Source organism: Coffea arabica, chromosome 2e (assembly GCF_036785885.1).
Source record: "Coffea arabica cultivar ET-39 chromosome 2e, Coffea Arabica ET-39 HiFi, whole genome shotgun sequence".
In the NCBI taxonomy this organism is placed as follows: domain Eukaryota; kingdom Viridiplantae; phylum Streptophyta; class Magnoliopsida; order Gentianales; family Rubiaceae; genus Coffea; species Coffea arabica.
Window position 1 is genome coordinate 49,826,310 of NC_092313.1, and position 20,804 is coordinate 49,847,113.

Genomic DNA, 20,804 nt, shown 5'->3' on the forward strand with positions numbered 1-20,804 from the left:
TTATTGTTTTTATGTTGCTCTCTTCGAAGTGTTTAGTTCGGTTTGAAATTGAATGGAATTGCTTGAGTCCTGGCGTGAGCTGGGCAGGCGTCCGCGGATACCCTTTGGTCCGCCTTAGGGAGATGTGGGGCGTCACATCTAATCCCTTAAGTGCTTAGTTGTCCAAAATACAAATGGACACTTGTCCCAATGCATGCCCCCCACTTGCCATTTTTATTGTTTTTTTTCTTTCTTTTCTTTTTTTTTTTCTAAAATTTAGTGTAACAAGCTCTTGAATCAATTAAAATAAAATGAGACACGAAAATAAAATAAAATAAAAACCTAAAAATTGAAACAAATAAATCTAAAAATAAAAAATTTGGTGTCTACAGCCAAATAACAAATATTTCACATGTCACATGTAAGGATACAGTTGCTCGTATACTGGCTCCACCATAGCTTGATCGATTGGTAGTTGACACTCCGTCAACTTTCAAGTGAGAAAATAGTCCAGTAGAACCCCACTTAACTCCAATCTCTGTCCACCGATCAAACCTCTTACCGGGCCCGAACTCCACAATAAACACTGGTGGTAATACTCGAGTATACCGATTAGTCGAGAAGATAGCACTCCGCTCTACATCACTAACTGCCCAGGGTTCGTTAGCTAATCGACCAGACCCTTGCCGGCTCGACTCGACTAACTAGCCACAGGGTTTCTGGAATTCCAGGCCAAATACAATTCATGTGCATGTATAGCAAGTCAATTGCAATCGATGAACAAGAACAAATCATGTTAGGGCAAGTGCGGTAAAGTACACCCTTGCCCTATCAAATCACTTATATATATCATGTAATCACATTGGTCAAAGATAAATCACAAATATCAAGTTCAATCAGATATTTGGAAGCACTCACCAAAAGTAGTGCCTCTAGTGATCGTGTCTGGGTTGTACTCCGGGTTTGGAGTCCAAATCTGTGATAAAACTTTGTTTAAGAACTTTGAAAATAGACTAAGGTTCGAAACTTAGACATTTCGTTCAATAAGAATCAAGAAATGGAAATTCACTTGGAGAATATTCGTGAAACACTCGCTCGCTTTTCAAACTATATAACTTTGTAACATTTATACTTGAAAATGCCATTTGAGTCGAAAGTACAAGGAAAACGTATTCCTAGTAGTCATGATTGTATTTCTCAAGGGTACAAGTTCAGCCAAATCCTCACTGATATACCTCGATAAAAGAAGACGCGAATATCCTAGATGATTCAAGTGGTAATCACTCTTAACCCTTACTCAAGTTGCAAGTATGTCTACCTAGCCCTTGGGCGTAAATTTTGGCAGTACGCCCTTTGTATTTTCCTATTTTCCAGCCATTTATGGCTTCATTCTTTTCCTCAATCAATCCCACAGTTACACACAAAATAATCTCATTTCAATAGCCATTCAATAGGCTCAAAGTCATACAAGTACAAAATCAAGCTAAGGACATGTGCGGAAATGAAGTTTAGCACAAGACAGATTTGACGTTGTTTTACATAACGGACACAACCGAAGCTACGCTTATCAGATTGAGGTAACATTTATACCGTTTCGAAGCTAAGGAAGATAGGTACAACTTTGATGAAGACCACCTAGTCCAGTTCGTAGTGTATCTAGGTTAAAATTTGAAATTACTGAACCAGAATCGCACAAACAGGTCAGTTAACTGTGCTATGTTTAAATGACAATAACTCAGGCTACCGAAGTCCAATCGAGGTGATTCTAGGGGCGTTAGAAAGATAAGACATACCACTACAACTTTCGTGTTTTGGTTAAATGCTAATTCAGTACACATCAGGGTGAACAGGCGCGGTCAAATTGGTGAAATGTCAAAACTGTCCCTAAAGTTCTACCTATGGCAGTCAGGGGTATTTTTGTCTTTTCACATGTTACAGTACTCGGATTGAGCTGAAATTTTACAGGAACCTATAAAACATCATTCTATACAACTTTCATGTTTTATTCTAAGCCTAATTTGGCCTCTATCATAGGAAAACAGAAATGGGCAGAACTGAAAACAAGATTTCCTGAAATCTGGAATTTGGGGTTTAAAAGGGAAATCTCTTCATTTCTTGCTTAAATCACTACCACAACCTCTTATACAAGCTTACATACATCATAAATCATCCATACAACAAGTATGAGAAGGGAATAATTCAAACCCTAACTCAAATGCATCACTCCAATCATCCAAAACCTCTTGATTTAAGCATCACAATCACAAATACAAGTTACTAAACAACTCCAACATGATTAAGGGAAAAAGAAAAGAGTGGTCAGCCATTTTACTGCAAAACTAGAGCTTTCTAGTGTTCTCCTTCACTTCCCCTTGAAATTTTTAGTTCCCTAAGCTTCCCAAGCTTCCAATTTACAAGTTAATCGGTTTAGAATCTTGTTTTTTTTCACTCAAATGGTGCAAATCAAGATGAATTGAAGTTGTTTTTCTCTTGCTCACTCTCTCTCTCTTGTTCACGGCTAGGAGGAGGAAAATGAGGGCAATTTGTGTGTTTTTTGATGATAAATATGGAGGAAAATTGGTTGGTCAACACTTATGGGATGGTTGCCACATGTCGCAACCAAAATCCATCTCAAAATTTTTTCTTTTCCTTGCATTTTTTGGTCAAATATTTCGGCTAAGAGGGCTGAGGATGAGGGAGATATTTTACACCAATATCAATGATATTTTATGGTGAGGAAGTGGTAGTCAAGTGGTGTGGTCAATCGGTAGTGAGCGATACCTACCGGTTCGAGCCGATTTTCCTTAAATCGCGTATACTAGAGTTTTAACTTATAATTCACTAACTTATTATTATCACCTCTAATCCCACACTTAATATCATCTAAAACTCACTTTTAAATACCAAATTTAGTACACACTCCGTACCGGTTACTTATACTACGAAAAGACGTAAAAACCCTAATTCGCGCTAACTTGAAAACAAAAAGGGAAAACCCTTATTTCTATGTTAATTTATATTTATTGTGGGGTGATTGGGTAGTAGGGCTATTATAAAATAATAATTTCATAATTTAAGGGAATTTTTAAGAAAAATATAAGGAATTTGCAAGTCCTCATAGAGTGTTTCAATTTTCATGGTAGAACTTGCCACTTGATTGAAATGCTCTCTCGTTGTGATTGGACAATACTTGACTTGTTTGGTTGGGCGAGTGTGTACTTTATCACACTTGCCCTAACTTGACTAAAGTACTGTGCACTATTTGCAAGTGAATTGATATTCATATGCATGATTTGAAAGTAATTGCCTGGGATCCCAAACCCCATCGGCTAGTTAGTCGAATCGAGCCAACAAGGGCTTGGTCGAGGAGATTGACGAACTATGGGTATTGTTTACTATTTATTCCACTGAATTTGGTATACTCGAGTATTGCCTCTACTGTTATCTTTGGAGTTCAGGCCCGGTAGGGGGTTGATCGGTGGATGGAGATTAGAGATAAGTAGTGCTCTACTGGACTTGTTACTATATTCCTATGGTTGACGGAGTGTCAATAGACTCTGATCAAGCTATTGCTGAACTAGCTCGTAAGAGTGAACTGTATCCTTATGCGTGAAAGTGTTAATTGCTTATCTGACTTGTTTACTAGAAATGTTACTGACTTATCTTGTGAACGTTTAATTTCTTTAGTTTGAGTTTGGGATATATGTAACTGCCAACTTGCTACTTCGTTCGCATGTTGTCTTGGAACCTCACTGAGTAATAACTCACTCCGTTAGTTTGTTTTCCTTACAGGGGGCGAAAACATGGGCGTGTGAGTTGGAGATGGCTAGCGTTTTGGTCTAGGTCCCTTGTCTTTTGTTCTAGTGTTCTTCTAGTTTTAGCAGTTTGATTTGAGCTTGAAACTCTTGTTATATTTTGGGTCTGTACAAGAATTTGATGACCACGAATGTATATATCTAAGTTTCAAAGTTGCTATTGCTTTTATTGTCGAGGTCCTTGTATTGTATCGGGACTTGTGAGTGAGACCTGACAAGAGTTAGGCAGACGGTCCGCCAAACCTAGTGTACGCCCTAAGAGGAGGTGGGGTCGTCACAGTTGCAGTACGGTTAGATTTAACAAGCAAGAACAAGAGTAGAAGCACAGACAAATAGTGCTGGAAAATTGCAGATTTACCGGCGAAGGATGAACCCTAATGAAACTCGAGAAACCCTAGGTGATTTTGGTTAAATCCAAACAAATTTGGTGTTGATTATTGCAAATTGTGGACTTGATTTAGACACAAATGACACGTGAGTTATTGCTAGAAATTGAAGCTAAAAACCCTGGTTTGAAGCTAAAGACACGGGACAAGGAAGACTCAATTAGGAAACTATTGACTCAAATTAGGAAACCTATTGACTCTTATAATCCAAAACTAATTTGGACTTGTGTTTGGACCATGTAACTCGAATATAAACTGGAACAAGGACTCAAAAACAAGCTATAGATAGTTGGACAAATCAAATTTGAAGCTAGAACAACAAGACACAATTCGATAGAATTTTTTTTTTAAACCTAGAAAGATATACTACCCGATTGTATGCTTGGCTGGGAATCTTGGAAGCTAATCCGAATGGTTTTTGGAATCAATCCTAGAAAGCAAGATGCTATTTTCGGATGTTCCCTAAGTATATTTCAGATTTTCTAGTTGGGAAAAAAAAAAGTAAACCAAATCCAATGAAGATTCTATATCCAGCTTTTGGAAACAAAAGTCCAACTTGTGGTGTCCAATTTCAAATTATCTTCTTGTTTCTAGACTCAAGGTAAGATCCAATTGTCTTTTTTTTTCACCACAAATCAAATCAGATTCTTGTCTCCCCCTTTTTTCTTTCAATTCACCAATTCAAGAAACAAGACAGCCGCAACTCCAAGTTCACGAAGATGAATTAGGGTTTCCAAAAATTCCAAAATTTGGAAACTTTGATTTGAGAATTTCAAGAAACCCAATTGTATGATTCAAGAACTTCAAAATTCTCAAGAAATTGTTCAAGAAATTCAAGATTCTTTATCCATAAATTCAAGTACTTCCAAGCAACAAGAGAAACCAGCCACAGATTACTCAACAAAACTCAAGGAGCAGAAGATTTTTGTTGTTTTTGTTTTTGGTTTGACTCTAGACAACACAAGACTCCAAGAGCCAAGACAACAAGACACAACTCAAGACAAAACACGACTCGAACAATGGAAACAACACACGGACAGCAAGGAAACAACACAGACAACTATGGAGATACGCATACATCAAAGAAGCACAAAAACCCTAGCATTTCAACAAGGACAATTTTGAACAGGTTTGCTAACACACAAAACAAGAGGCACTACAAGAAATTTGGCCTTTTTATGACAATATTATGAGTGACAACGAAAAACTTGTCATAGTTGACCCAATTCAATGATGACTTTTGATGTCATCATAGATGACCTCACATAGACTCATCATCAGTGACAACACGGGATTAGTCATCACAACATGGGTGGTGCGCAACCTATTGGTGTGGCGGGAAATTACCTTTGTGATGATTTGGAAAAATATTGTCACTAAAATGGTCCATATATTGACAACTTCCACCATCGTCACTGTCACTCTACTGATTTAGAGGTAGTGACAATAATTAGTCGTCATTGTCTAAAGTACTTTCTGTGATGCCCCCACTTCTCCCTAGGGCGAACCCAAGGGTATCCGCAGAACATCTGCCTAATTCTCGCCAGGACACGATACGAATCCAATTCAAACTTAAGAATAAACAACCAATAATAAAAGTCGAAGTAAAGAAAAGTCGCTTCCTTAGTGGAATATTCAAATCTTACATCATAAGTTACCAAAAGTACATCAACTTTCCCAAAAAATACAACCACTAGAAGTCGACTAAACAATTACATCCAAAAATTCTAATCAAACGAGTAATCAAGTCGGCTTCTCCAAAAATCTTTCCATTCCGAACTCTTGTTAAGGAAAACAAACTAATGGGATGAGCTAACACTCAGTGAGGCCAAGAAAACATGCAAACACATAGTTCAAGTAACAATAACACTGGTACAAAAGATAAAGCTATAAAGTTCAAGTAATTAACATTTCAAGTAGGAAAAGTAAACAAAAACAATTCAAGGATACTGTAACTCTCAGGAGCTAAATTTCACGCAGCTTGGTCAAGGTCTTGATCCAAATCCCATGTTAACTCTCCGTCAACCGCGCAAGTATAAAATCCATAGGACTCCACTTTCCCCAGATTCCCGTTCACCGTTACACCCCTTATACTGGGCCCGCTCGTCAAAAGTTTTGATATTATTCGAGTATATCGTGGCAATACTACGCGAGTATGCCAAGCAAGATCTCTCCAATAGATCAAGCTTTATGATTTTCTCATGGCTCACCAAGCTTCTCGACCAAGCCCATGCCGGCTTGAGTCACAAGGTTAGCCTATGAGTTTGGGCATCCCCCACGAGTACAAGTATAAGTCGATGAGATTCACTCCAATCGACATAGAGTCAAACACACGTATAATTTCACATATGAGCAGATCAATTATTTAGTCAAGTAAAAGAGAACGAGTGCGATAAAGTACACATTCGACTCAACAAAATTCAATTCACATTTTCAACAAGAAGTATTTCACGTATTATGCAACAAATCATGCACTTGATACTCAACAATTCAAAACAAGTGAGTAAGTGCGAATAAGATCTTTAGTTGACTGCTCCGAGATTCTCTTCAAGATCCTCTTGAGCGCCTGAAAAATTAGTGATCAACCATCACTCACATAAACACACAATCACTTATCATACAAGGAAGAAGTACTTTTGTTTAAAACTTAAAACAATGTCTTAAAAGATCTTCACTCTATTGAAATTCAAGATTCAAAAGTCAGACTTTAAAGTCACAAGGGAAAACTTGTATCCTCCACAAAAGAAAGTGACAAGTTCTTAAAAGTTCAACTCTTAAGAAATCAGAAAATTTCAGCTTTGTGACGCCACTAAAGAATGAGTGTGAGAACCCGTAAATTTTCTAAGTTCCTAGGGTTTATTTTATTGATCGCCCGCCTTTTCGACATTTTCTTTCTTAGAAAATTCCCCAGATAATTTTATCGCGTAAATATAGTTTTTAGATGATTTTTCTAGTATCAGTTAGTTTTTGAGAAATTAAGAACATATATCGGACGTGGGACCCATTAGTGCGGAAAGTTCGGTAAAATTCGGCCAGTTAGGTTAAGTTTTGGATACCGGGTTTATTTTACCAGGTGCTAAGAGATAATTAGAGGTTGTTATATGGATGAGAGTGGAGAGAGACAAAAGGATAACCATGTATTAATTATAGTGACAAGTGTCACTTAGAGATTAAGTCTTGATTCTTGACCACTATTCATCATTTTACCATTTGACTAAATAAACCAAAAAAAAAAATGGATTAAAATCACTTCATTTCCCAAGCTTTGTGGCCGACCCTCTCTCCAAGCAAAAGAAGAAAAACCTCTCCAAATTCCTTGCTCCAATCTTGCCCAATTCAACAAACTAATCAATTAAACTTGAAAACTCTCCATAAAAACCTCTCTCTTAGTGATTGTGAAGTGGTTTGGGAGATTAAAGTGCAAAGTTGCTCCTTTCCTTGTGTTGATAAGGTGAGTGACTATGGAAACCCTCTTTTCTATCTAATGATGTTTAATTAAGGACTTGTGGTGGTTATAAGTGTGATTTGGTGGATTATTTCTTGATTATAGTTAAGATTGGTGAATTTTTCTATTTATGTGGGATTTTTCTATTTTCATATGATTACTATTATGTGGCCATATATGATGGTTGGAAATGGTTTAGAATGAAGCCTTAGTGTTAAGATAGCGGCTATTTGCGGAAAATTTCTGCATTGAACGGAAAATTTCGGAATTAGGGTTTCGATTACCCCCTTTCTGCCGGGTACTGTTCCTCCTAGTTAGAGGCTGAATTAGCCTTGGGTGAAAACATGAAAGTTGTAGGGAATGCTATTTTAGAGATTCCTACAAAATTTCAACTCAATCGGAGCAACGTAGCTAGTGGAAAGACCGAAATACCCCTGCTGCCCTGTTTCTATCCGAACTTGATAATTGCTTCTGTAATTGGTTAATTTGGTTGGGAATACTTCTGATTTGGTTGTTTACGTCTTCTTAAGAAATGTATCCTGGTGTCTTAGCTTTCGGATGGCTTTGGAATCACTTGATTTGGACTTAGGTAGCCTGAATTACGGTTCGTTAACCAGAATGTGGTTTGGTAACCTGTTTTTACGGTTCTGGTTTGGTACATTGACATTTTGACCTAGTTGCACTACAACCTGGACTGAGTGGCCTTCTTCCACATTGTATCCCTTTCTGTTAGCTACTAAGCGGTATAAAGTTCATCCAAATCCGAGTTCCGTAGCTCCAGTTATGACCAAAACAAGATCGGTTGTCAGAACTGCCTTCGAAATTGGACAGTTCTGACAGGAATGTTTGGACCCATTTTCCTCCATGCTCTGTATTGATTCAGCTTTTGGTCCAAACATTAAAGTTATAGCCTTATGTCCTAGATTTTCAACGCCTTTGGAATTTCTTGATTTGGATTTGTGAGCTGTGAGTTATGGTCCAGCAAACAAACCCTGTTCGTCACCCTAAGACGTAAATTTCTGGTACTGTTTTCCATAATTTCGACCTGCTTCCATTCAGATCTAGATTAAGTTATCTTCAAAAGAATTGTAGCCCTTCCTCATAGCTTCGAAATGGTGTCTCGTTCACCTTGATCCCACATTCCTAGCCTAACTTTTGATCAAAACGGTTTGAGATGGCAGATTTGGCCATTTCCGTTTGCCATTCCGCGCGCACGTGCGCCCCCATTTTGCCGTTTCCGCACTTGCATGTGCCGATTTTGCCGTTTTGCTTGTTTTGGGCATGTTAGTGGCCGTTTGTGATAATATGGGATACAATCTTCTATTTCAGACAGTGGTGAGCTAGGCGGAGCCTGTAGGGCCCACTACTAGCGAACACGTGCGAAGTGATTTTGCTCTTGTACTACTTTTGAATTTTGAGTAAGTATTCAGGTCGTTTATGTGTATAAACTGCTTATGTGTTTTGATGTGAAAAGGGGGACTTAGGCGAGGGTGTACTTTATCACACTCGACCTAAACCCTAGTTTGTACCTATGTTTCTCCATGAGATGTGTATATATGAATTATTTTGGTGCTGAACCCCTTGAGCTTGGAGCTCGGGGTGACTTTCATGAGTTCGTGAAATATGTTGAAGTTGTGGGCCCGATCTCAAGACCTGGATGGACTATTCGAGCCGGCCGGGGCTTGGTCGGAGCCAGTCCAACCTTGGCCGGTGCTTGGTCGTAGGTTCCAGTTGTGAACCAAGTTTGTGACCCGAGCTTGTGACTCAAGCTCAAGTTTGTGATTTCGTTCGCCCGGGCAAGTTTGTGAGGTGACTGGCCGGTGAGGGTGATAAGGTGTTCGGTGGGTGTACAAGTGGAGTTCTACGGACCTTATTTATGGTCGACGGAGTGTCGACAGGTGATCACGCATGGCAAATGACTTGGCTTTGGAGCCAACCTGTATCCTTCCTTTGTATTGTTACTTTTGTGCTTGACTTGACATTTTGTGGAATAGCTGTTTCTTGAAATGTGAAATTTTACGCTTTTACCCCTGTTTACTTACTAAGCTTCTAGCTTACCCCGTTTCCTTTGTTTTCCTTAGCAGGGGACGACGCGGAGAACTTCTTGGCACCTTCACTAGTATAGTTAGGTTTGATTGTAATAGTCGGACAGTTAGGATGTTTGTTTTTGTTTTGGTGGTTTGTATAAGGACCCTCCTTAGGGTCTACCTTCTGCTGGTTGTTATTATAATGTATTAGAGTGGTTTGACTCGATACTTTTGAAGATGTAAATAGAACTCTTTTGGCGTTAGATATAGTCCTGAATAGTACGCTTGTGGGTTTATCTAGTTTTATTGTTTTGAAATTTTGAGTCCTGGCGCGAGTTAGGCAGGCGTCCCACCGATACCCTAGGGTTCGTCCTTCGGAGAAGCGGGGGCGTCACAAGCTTTGTGCGACAAACTTGGTAAATTCAGATCCTGAGTTTGGTATGTTCAAAAATAGAAAAATTTACACCGTTGAAAATTAGATTCAAGTACTAAAAGTTCCCAGAAGACACTTTTCCAAGATTCCAACCAAAAAGTATTCAAATTTCAGCTCAAAGTTGCCAATTCAAGAAGATAAGACAGAACCAGTCTTGGTTTTCAGCAATGTGTGGAAATTCGGCAAAATTCATAGGAAGTGAATCAGCCTCTGAAATTTATAACACAATAAGAGTCCCAAATAAAGTTTCAAACACAACAAGCAGAACTAAATTCGGAGTTTTGAACAACAAGATATAACAGTTTGAAGTCGGTTGATTTTGCAACCTGACCAGTGGATTTCCAGATTTGAAGAGCAATGTTTGGGGCGTTATTTGGGCATCGAAATAGTATTGAAATTACACCAAATCTGGTACATTTAAACTTCCATATATGCACTACCTCTCTATAGAAATTTAAATAAAATCTCACACGGGAAGGCAGTTAACAAAACGATCAAAGTTTGTGAAATCTTTCAAAGCAAATCTGCCATCCTATTTCTCTTTCTTTTTCAAAAGTTTTATCCAACGAAATCAGCCCCAATTAGCTCCATTTTTTAAACCAAGATTCCAGAACATTTAATGAGTCATTGATGGGTAAATGACACTAAAATTACACCAAATAAAACACCCCAAAATAGACTTGACCATTCGGTCAGCAGGGAAGGGAAAATTTTCCAGTTTCTAGCTTTGTTGCAGTTTTGAAATCAAATCATATCTAACTCTACACAACTCCAAATTGAGAATAGTTTATGGCTTCAGAAACTAGGTTCAAAATTCTACAATTCATCAGAAGGCATCATTTCGAAAATCTTTTCACAATTGGGATAAAATTGAGCCACAAGATGCAGCTTCCCAGTTTCATTCGGACAACCAGGCAAAGCAGGACAGTCCAATTTGCCGACTCACCATGGTTTGCTCAAATTGAACTAGCAGAGGGTTTTTCTACCATTTGAAAACTCTAAATGTCTAGTTTTGAGTGCCACTAATGGCACTTAATTTCGACTTTTGCACAAAAAGTTATGTTCGGACAAAGAACCAATGTCCGGTTACCCTGCTAGCAATTTCCAGATTTGAAACTTTTCCCAAAACTCAAATTTTGTGCGACCATTCGACATGAATTTTGAAAGGCACTTTCTACACACATAATACAACATATATCCATCAATTTAACAGCCAACCAATCATCAAAATTTTGAAACTAAAACAGAACAACATGACAAGAATTTCGGCCAGCTTCCTTTCGCAACTTTCCTTCGATTTCTCTCCACTTTCTAACCATAATCATCTAATTCATCACATAAACAACCACAATCAAACAATCAAGCCTCAAGTCAACTACCTAGAGGTCTCATTAAGACAGCTAGCCTATGAATTAAAGCGAGAAATAAAGTTCCTCAATTCCGCTAGCCTATAAACACGATTACGGTTTCAAACCCATGAACTAACCACTAATCTTCTTATAATTGGAAAGATTAAAGAGATGAAGAGGGTTGTCCTTTAGACCTAGATGAATACCAGATTTTTCCACCAAAGCTTCTCCAAGAACTGCACAAGCCTTCACCTTTCTTCTAGTTGGAGTAAAATTCCAAGTGAGTAGGAAGTTGGGTGATGAAAGTGAGCAAGTTTGAAGCTAAAAGAGATGGAGTTTTCTTCCCCCTTTCTTCCTTGGAGGTTTGGCCGAGAGAGGTGAGAGAGATGAGGGTTTTGAGTTGTGAATCTTGTATGGGAAGATTGGAGAAAAGTAGCCATTAAGTTTGCAAGAAAGTCAACTTCAAATAGTGTCTCAAATAGGGTTGTGCACTATCACGTCCTCTCTTGTTTGTTGCACTTATACACTAATCCTCCAAGGTACTTCCTCTAACATTTTTATTACTCATACTTACGAGTCTAATGCTAATTCTTCAAATCTCCAACTAATCGGACCGGCACAACTTATGAGAAACTATCGACGCGCGCGCGATAAAGCGAAAATTTGAACTCACTCACCTCTATCCCTCAAATAACTTTTCTTAGTCTACCATTGATCATTCTTAATTCTCCAAGATTATTACACTCTCGGATCGAATATTGCCTCAAAAATTGTGCATTCACTTATTTCTCGCTAAACGAGTCCCAGAAAAATTAATTTTGCTAACGGGACGTTTTAAAAATATAAGTGAGACATTGTTCCATGAAAATGGATTTAAAATGGTTGAAATAAATTATTTGGAGAAAACAGGTGAATAAATAATTAAATAAGCCAGTAAAATAGAATTAAAAGTAAGTAAAATTTGGGTCCTCACACTTTCTCCTAGATCACTTTCATTAATTCTACTATGCCACCCTAACTTTTACAATTTAGCCCCAAATGTGATAAAAAAAATTTCCATTAATTCTATTATGATACCTTAACTTTTGCAATTTAGCCCCATATGTAATACACCAATTTCTTTAATTCTACTCGTACACCCTAACTTTTTCAATTTAGCCACATATGTAATTCGCCAATTTCATTAAGTCAACTATCACACTCTAACTTTTGCAATGTATCCCCATATGTAATACACGGATTTTATTAATTCTATGGCACCCTATGGTGTTGCAATTTAGCCCTTTTTTATTAGCAAAATACAAAAGATATCTTAATAAACTACATATACATATTTTATAATTTTCCAAACTTAGGTAACAATTTGTTATAAATGTAAAAAAAAATTCATACATTCCCTATTTATCCTGATGACAACATGGTGAAAAATTAATAATTATGATAATTTGAAAATAGAGGTAGCCAATGGTAGAATTTAACAATAAAACTGAATACGAAATTAAGTCTAATCCTAACATTTTCATGATCAAAAGGTTGCTATTAATTATAGTAGCCACATTTATCATTTATGAATTGGTACTTATACCAAATAGATTTAGCACTTTGTACATGTATTTGCAAACTATTTTGATTGTTCGATCAAGTAATTCAGTTGTCACGTTTTGTTAGACTTCAAGTCATACATAATTGATAGCACCATAAAATGAGTACCAAAAGGATTTTGATTAAAAGAATGTTTATTTTTGTCAAATCATAAACATATTTCTAACAACATTTTTATTTTTAAAATATTTTATTGTATAATAAATTAGAAAATGTCCTATATTAGTTCAAAATGTTAAAAAAAATTTTGCCCAAACACACTAAATTGTCATATTCTATTATTTTAATACAACTTGAGAGAAAAAAAAATAACAAAACTCAAAATAATAGAAAAACTTAATTACATAAATATGAGAAAAAGAAAAAAGTGAGAGATAGGAGTAAGGACAAAGAAAGCTTGATTTTCTTGCATCTAAATAGGAAGAAAGCGTGTTGTTTATATGTACAAAACTAAGAGCGGCAAACTAAAAAACTCAAGAGGCGTGGTGGGCTGAAGGAATTTTGAGGAAACAACATCGTTTGCTTCATTAGTACGCACTTTTTGTCTAAAACACTTACCCAAATTTTCAGACACCTTCTCTCTTTCTCTTTGTCCTCCTCACTTCCCCGAAAATGAACTCCTCTGTATCAAGCTCGCACTACCAAATCCATCATGTGCTGAAGTTTGCCATTGTCATCAATTTGGGCAACTTTATCGAGCTCGCACCACCAACATCCCTAATTTGGCTGTTGCACTGGCTTGGTGGCAAGAAATCAGAAATTAAGGCTTGAAAATTTGGGTGAAAGCTGGAGTTTAGAGCTTGAAGTTTGGGGAAAATGAGAAGTTAGGGATTGAAAGCATAGTTTGAGCTAATTTCAATATTTTGTGTCCGATTATGCAATGCATGGTACATATTTTTGTGGATATGCTAGTTACACCTTCTCTATTTTGTTAGATTTAGTTTTTAGGTTCAATCTTGTTAGTCTCTGATTTAAGCATCAACAAGTTTTGAATCCCTTTTGTTCTATTTTTATAGATTTGCCGGATTTTCATAAATTGATTCTTTGTTAATGATTTTTGGCTAGAGTGCTGTGAATCTTGATTTGGGTTCTAGCAAAATTTGGTCAATTTTGCCAGGTCTCTTTGGAAGTGCTATTTCTTGTAGCTAAGAATAATAAACGAGCTGGTCTATTTTGGGTTTTTATAAAATCTAAAATCTGAGTATTTTAAGGGGTGAACGCTTCAGTCTTGATTTGGCTTTTTGGTTAAAGCAAGAAAGATTGTTGCTTTTCATCCTTTTGTGGAGTTGGATATAAATGGTTGTTTTAAATGAAAATTTGCTGTTTACTTTTTCTCATCCCATGTGTCTGCCACTTCCAAAAGTACTTTTATGATTGCTGAAGGGAGCTAATTCTCTTCAAACTTGAGATTCTATTGGAATGGAAATACTTGCTCTAAACTTCCACCTCTTGAAAATGTATTTATCATCTTGCTCCAAATTATCTGGTTACTGACATTCTCTATTATGTCTCTTAAATGCTTGCTCAAATGGAAACGTTGATGGCTGCTAATTACTACCTTTTCTTTGGATAATCCTTTCTTTTTTAATTTCATCATGGCAGAGTCTTTTTCATTCACTTTGTCTCTGTTGGCCGATGCTTTTGATTTTTTGTTGCAAATATGGTGCCTTCAAATTGTCAATTAGCTGTAGCATTTTTGGTCATGATTTGTAGCCAATTTGCTAATGTGTCTCAGATTCTTCATTTCTCGAATTAGCTTCTACTTAGTTGGAAAAAACTGTTGTACTATCTTTAACTATTGACCAAAGATATCTATTTTTTTGCACTTCCTTTACTAGGCATATTCTGATGTTCTGATGATATGTAAAGTTGCAATTACAGCAACAATTGTTAGCTTCCTATAGAAGCACCATTTAAACGTTATGGTCTAAATGAATGCATAGAACCACAATATCTTACCCAAACAATGAGAGAGAGTGGACACAGTTGTGATAGCATGTTCAGCTTCTTGAGAATATCTTTCCAATTCAAAATTTTTTTAGAAGAATGTTCAGATTCTTGAGAATTAGATATGACTTGTAGAATTTTGAAACTAAAATCATTATGCATGTGGACATTGTGATCAATTTTGAGATGTTTGGTAAGGAATTGATTATAACCAATGCAAGAACCTTCAGTAGGTACCAACAAATATAAGGGCCATTTGTCTGCATAATATATGCAAATTGCAATTCCCCTCCTGCCTGCATAAGCATTTCAAAGTACAGGATATAGACCTTGAAAACCAAGAATTTAAGTAGTATCTGCAGGGAAAATTCAATTGCTCTCTGAGTATCACAAATTTGACTCAGGTTCATACTTGTGCCCAAGGCAGATTCAAATTGAGTAAACAAAATTGTCAAAATAATCAAAAGAGTGCTCAAATCAACTTGATTGCAGCAATACTTGGTGTTAAGTAGATGAAATTTTTTTATAACATAAGCTTCTGGACAAGTTATAAATTTTTGTGGTAGTTACCATGAGGTGTGCCCACTAGATTGCTCCATTTATTTGAGTTGCATACACGTGGGTTCACTTCAACCCAGGGGGAACTTAATGTGTGATTAGGAAAAGGCCAGGCCTTTGTTTTGTCTGTTATTTTTTGATATAGCACTTTGCAAGTGTAGTCCTTGGTCCCCTTTTATTTATTCAGAATCTGTTTATGGTTGTTTATGAAGGCTTTTATTTTTCTCTTTACTTACATCCACTATCAAGATGACATAGTGAAACACAATTTGATGGCCTTGTTATTGTGTTTCAGTTCTGCCTCTAGTTTGTATAAAATCTTCCAAATCAGATGACAATAAGGTGACATTAAGGTGACAATAATGATTCTCTTTGGTAACTTTCCAAATCAATATACATTTCTTATTATCAACTCCATATCTCTTCTCTCTTCTTGCTCCCTCTCTTGTTGGTTCTTTCATCTTCCAGGGAGATGCCACTTACAGAGTTAAAGGATAAGTACGAGAAGATTTCTTCATCAGAGAAGGCTTGTACTAGTTAGGAAGATGAATATGATGTTTCATCCAAGCAGGTAAACAAATTTCGACCTTGTTACTGTAAATTTGTCTTCAGAACAATTATCATGCTGGTTATCTATTTTTGTTTTCTTGTTTGCTTAAAGGATTTGGTGATATTGGTATAAGTGATATGACCAGTGCATGAAGTAGAACATCAATTATTTGATAACTGTCAGAAGTCCTTTGCTTGTTAGATGGTTGTGTGAGTAAGTAATAGATTGGAGTTGTTTCTGATTGTCAAATTTGGGATGGACCATAGCTAGCACTAAGAGTACATCTGTGCATCTGTGCTAGGAACCACATTTAGCAACGATCAGTAAATTTCCAAAATTACCTCTTTTATGAGGAACTCCTTATGTATGTTCACAAGTTGATATTTACATCGTATTGGCTAATTGGGATTACTTCACTGTGACAACCAAAGAGTTTGTAGGCAAAACTCAAGTAAAACCACTTCAACTACGGAGCAATGCCAACTCACCCAATATGATCTAAACTTGTCCATTGACAAAAGTACTTGCTGTTCTTGTCTTCAAAGTCAATTATTTTGATAATAAAAAAGTTAGATATTCTCATAATGTGATTGAACAAGTTTTTAATAAAGAAGATAATGGTAAGATATCCAATATCACAGTACAATGTCTTGGGAATCATTTAAAATGGCATGTAGATGGTATGAAACTCAATTCATTGTCAGTTTCTTGTACTTATAATCTAAATTTCTTGTACTTAGATAATACACAACTTGTTAACTATTTCTTGTACTTAGATAACTTATGCAAGGTTGTAATAGCATATTTTCTGACTAATCTATTCTAATGCATATAATACTTTATTTTCAATGCAGTCTAACTTGATATTGATCATGAGAAGACGGTTGGATATGATGATAGATGTGAGGACTTGTAAATTCCTTATATATTTCTTGAAAATTCCATTTTATTTGAAAATTATTTGGCAATTATTATTCTATACTATCCTCCTACTCAATCACCCTAGAAAAGTGCCAATGATCATAGGAAATTAGGGTTTTCCTTTCCGATTTCAATTCGAAGTGAAATAGGATTTTTCGTGTATCCGTAGTGTAATTATCCGGTATGGAGTAAGGATCAAATTTGGTGCTTAAGAGTGACTTTTAGGTGAGAAATAATATGTAATTAGAAGCAATGATAAAAATTTAGTGAATAGGAAGTAAAAACCCTAGTACGTGTGATTTAAGGAAAAACGGTGCGAACCGACGTGTACCGTGCACTTCCGATTGAACACACCACTTGATCACCACTTTCTTACCATATAAGCTCATTAATATTTGTGCAAAATATCCCCTCATTCTCAGCTAGCTTTGGCCGAAAATGTTGACCAAATTTGCAAGGAAAAGAAAAAAAAATGAGTGGAAATTGGTGATGCCACTTGTTGGCCATCTAGGGCCTTGACCAAGACCAAATTGTCTTGCCTTCTTATCACCATTTGGCTTCCTTTCTTCATCATTTTCTGCTTTCTTTGGCCGAGAGAGAGGGAGAGAAAAACCAAGGGAGAGATACACCAATCCATCTTGAGTTTGAGTCACTTAAGTGAGGAAACAAGAAACTAATCCGATTAAAACTTTCTTTGAGTGTTTAGCTAGTGGTGTGTTGGTGAAAGTTTGGAAGGAAAAGCTAGGGCTGCTCTTGGAAGTAACTTTAGTAAGGTAATAATGCTGATTTACCATTTCTTACTCTTAATCTTGCTTAACTTGGCATAGCACCTTAAATTTGTGGTGGATGATAGCTATTATAATGATTTGGATGGATATAGTGTATGTTCTTGAGTTACATGAGTTAGGGTTTGAATGATTTTCTGCCTATACTTGCTGTATGGATAGTATATGTTGTATCTAAGCTTATATAAGAGGTTGTGGTAGTGATTGAAGCAAGAAATGAAAAAAGTTTCCTTTGAAACCGTAAAATTTTAGATTTCTGGAAAACTGTAGCGCAGTTCTGTCTGGTTCCGGTTCGTGATGTTAGAGGCTGAATTAGGCTTAGCATAAAACATGAAAGTTGTAGAGAATGATGTTTTATAGTTGTATACAAAACTTCAGCCCAATCGGAGCAACGTAACCTGTGAAAAGACCAAAATACCCTCACTGCCCTAGGATGCATCCAGTGATCAGTTTTAGACAGTTCATCCAATTGACCGTGTCTATTCACTATGATCCATGCTGATTTTACCATTTTCCAAAACATGAAAGTTTTATTATTTTGTCTTAGATTTACAACGCCTCCAAGAACGCCTTAAACGGACTTTGGTAGCTTGAGATATGGCCATTTGGAGGTAGTACGGTTAACTGGCCGGTTAGTTGGAATTTGGTTCTGTGAATTGGGAATTTGACTGGGTTACACTAGAAATTAGACTAGGTGGTCTTCACCAAAGTTGTATCCCTTTGTCTTAGCTTCGAAACGGTATAAGTTTTGCCTCAATCCGATAACCATAGCCTCGGATGTGTCCATTCCGCAAAAACCCGTCAAATCTGTCTTTTGTTAAACTTCATTTCCGCACAGGTCATTAGCTTGATTTTTGTACTTGTATTACCTTGAGCCTATTGAACGGCTATTGAAATGAATTTGTGTTGTGTGTAACTTTGGGTTTGATTGAGGAAAAGAATGAAGCCATAAATGGCTGGAAATAGGAAAATACAAAGGGCGTGCTGCCCAAATTTACGCTCGAGGACTAGAGAAATATACTTGCGACTTGAGTAAGGGTTAAGAGTGATTACTACTTGAACCATCTAGGATATTTGCGTCTTCTTTTTCCAAGGTATATAAGTAAGGATTTGGCCGAACTTATACCCTTGAAAAATAAAAATAATGACTGCTCGAAGTATGTTTTCCTTGTACATTCGACTCAAATGGCATTTTCAAGTATAAATGTTACAAAGTTTTATAGTTTAAAAAGCGAGCAAGTGTTTCACGACTACTCTTCAAGTGAATTTCAATTTATTGATTCTTATTGAACGAAACGTCTGAGTTTCGAACCTTAGTCGATTTTCAAAGTTTTTAAGTCAAGTTTTATCGCAGATTTGGATTCCAAACCCGGAGTACAACCCAGACGCGATCACTAGAGGCACTACTTTTGGTGAGTGCTTCCAAATATCTGATTGAACTTGATATTTGTGATTTATCTTTGACAAATGTGATGACATGATATATAAGTGATTTGATAAGACAAGGGTGTACTTTATCGCACTTGCCCTAATAAGACTTGTTCTTGTTCATCGATTTCAATTGTCTTGCTCTACATGCGTGTGAATTATATCTTGCCTGGAATTCCAGAAACCCTGTGGCTAGTTAATCGAGTCGAGTCGGCAAGGGCCTGGTCGATTAGATAACGAACCCTGGGTAATTAGTGATGTCGAGCGGAGTGTTATCTCCTCGGCTAATCAGTATACTCGAGTATTACCACCCGTGTTTCGTGTGGCGTGCGGGCCCGATAAGGGGGTTGATCGGTGAATGGAGATTGGCGTGAAGTGGGGTTTTTCTGGACTAGTTCATTACTTGAAAGTTGACGGAGTGTCAACTACCAATTGTTCAAGCTGGGATGGAGCCGAGAGATGAGCTATTGTATCCTTACATGTGAATGTGAACCAGATATTTCTTGATTATCTAAAGTGTTATTTCTCTGATTCGACTTGTTTGCTCGCTATTTCACTATCACACTGTTATTACTTTATTTGATGTCCAATTTGATATTTGGAACTTCACTGAGTTTTGGCTCACTCCGTTAGTTTTGTTTTCCTTACCGGGGTACGAGCGAGGCGTGAGATATGTAAAGACTAGGGTAGCCTAGTTATTTTTTACTTTTGACTTGTACTCGCGCTATCACTCGATTAGGATGATTGTACTTGGATTGTATGCACTTTGAACTAGTTTGGGTATATAGAAGTTTTGTATATTGATTGTGCATCGATGTAAATTATAAGTTTGAATGGTGCCATTATTTATTATCTATGGATGTATGCACGTGATACGAGTGAGTGAGTCCTGGCGAGAGCTGGGCAGGCGGTCCGCCGAATCCTTTGGTATGCCTTAGCGGGAGGTGGAGTCGTCACAGGTGGTATCAGAGCCTAGGGATGAATTGATCCGGATAGATTGAGTGCTAGATACGATAGGCTAGGGTTTTATTCTTGAGCTTAGCCTTTAGCCTTGTTTTCGACGCCTCGTGTACTTACTTTTGCACCGTTATTTGCAAACATAGGTGATGGCGGATGCTTACGCTTCTGGTGGTGCTGGGCTGTCTCAGCCCGTACCTACTGACATACCTACTGACGTTCCTACTGAAGAGCCATATCTGGAGGGGCCCGTTTGTCGCGTGATCACGTACCAGGAGAGCTCCGGTGGGCCAGTGCAGCGGTGGTCCCCAGCGCGTAAGATTCGTCGCTGCGACTGCTGGAAGACTTACTCCTACCCCGATCGGGTAGTGCTCGCAGTGGACGATGAGCGGAGACGATTGGATAGTGCCAATCGTAGGTGCCAGTCGGAGATAGAACGTCTCCAGGCTGCTCACCGAGTTCAGGGAGCCCGGATCTGAGAGCTGGAGGCCTCGATTTTGGAGGAGCAGCAGCGGACTGATGCCTTCTACGAGCAGGCTCAGGTGGCTACTGGACGCCTTATTCGAGTGGTTGAGGATATTCGAGACCAGACCGGCCATACCCTGACTGAGTGTGAGGCACT

The 20,804-nt window shown here is 37.5% G+C and overlaps 1 long non-coding RNA gene across 1 annotated transcript; it reads left to right on the forward strand.

Moving 5' to 3' along the window:
• Positions 1-13,645: 13,645 nt before the first annotated feature.
• Positions 13,646-19,208, forward strand: LOC140037305 (uncharacterized). The gene is made up of 4 exons (XR_011841229.1): positions 13,646-13,923; positions 15,837-15,894; positions 16,010-16,112; positions 19,152-19,208. It is a non-coding gene; the product is annotated as an uncharacterized lncRNA (long non-coding RNA).
• Positions 19,209-20,804: the final 1,596 nt, after the last annotated feature.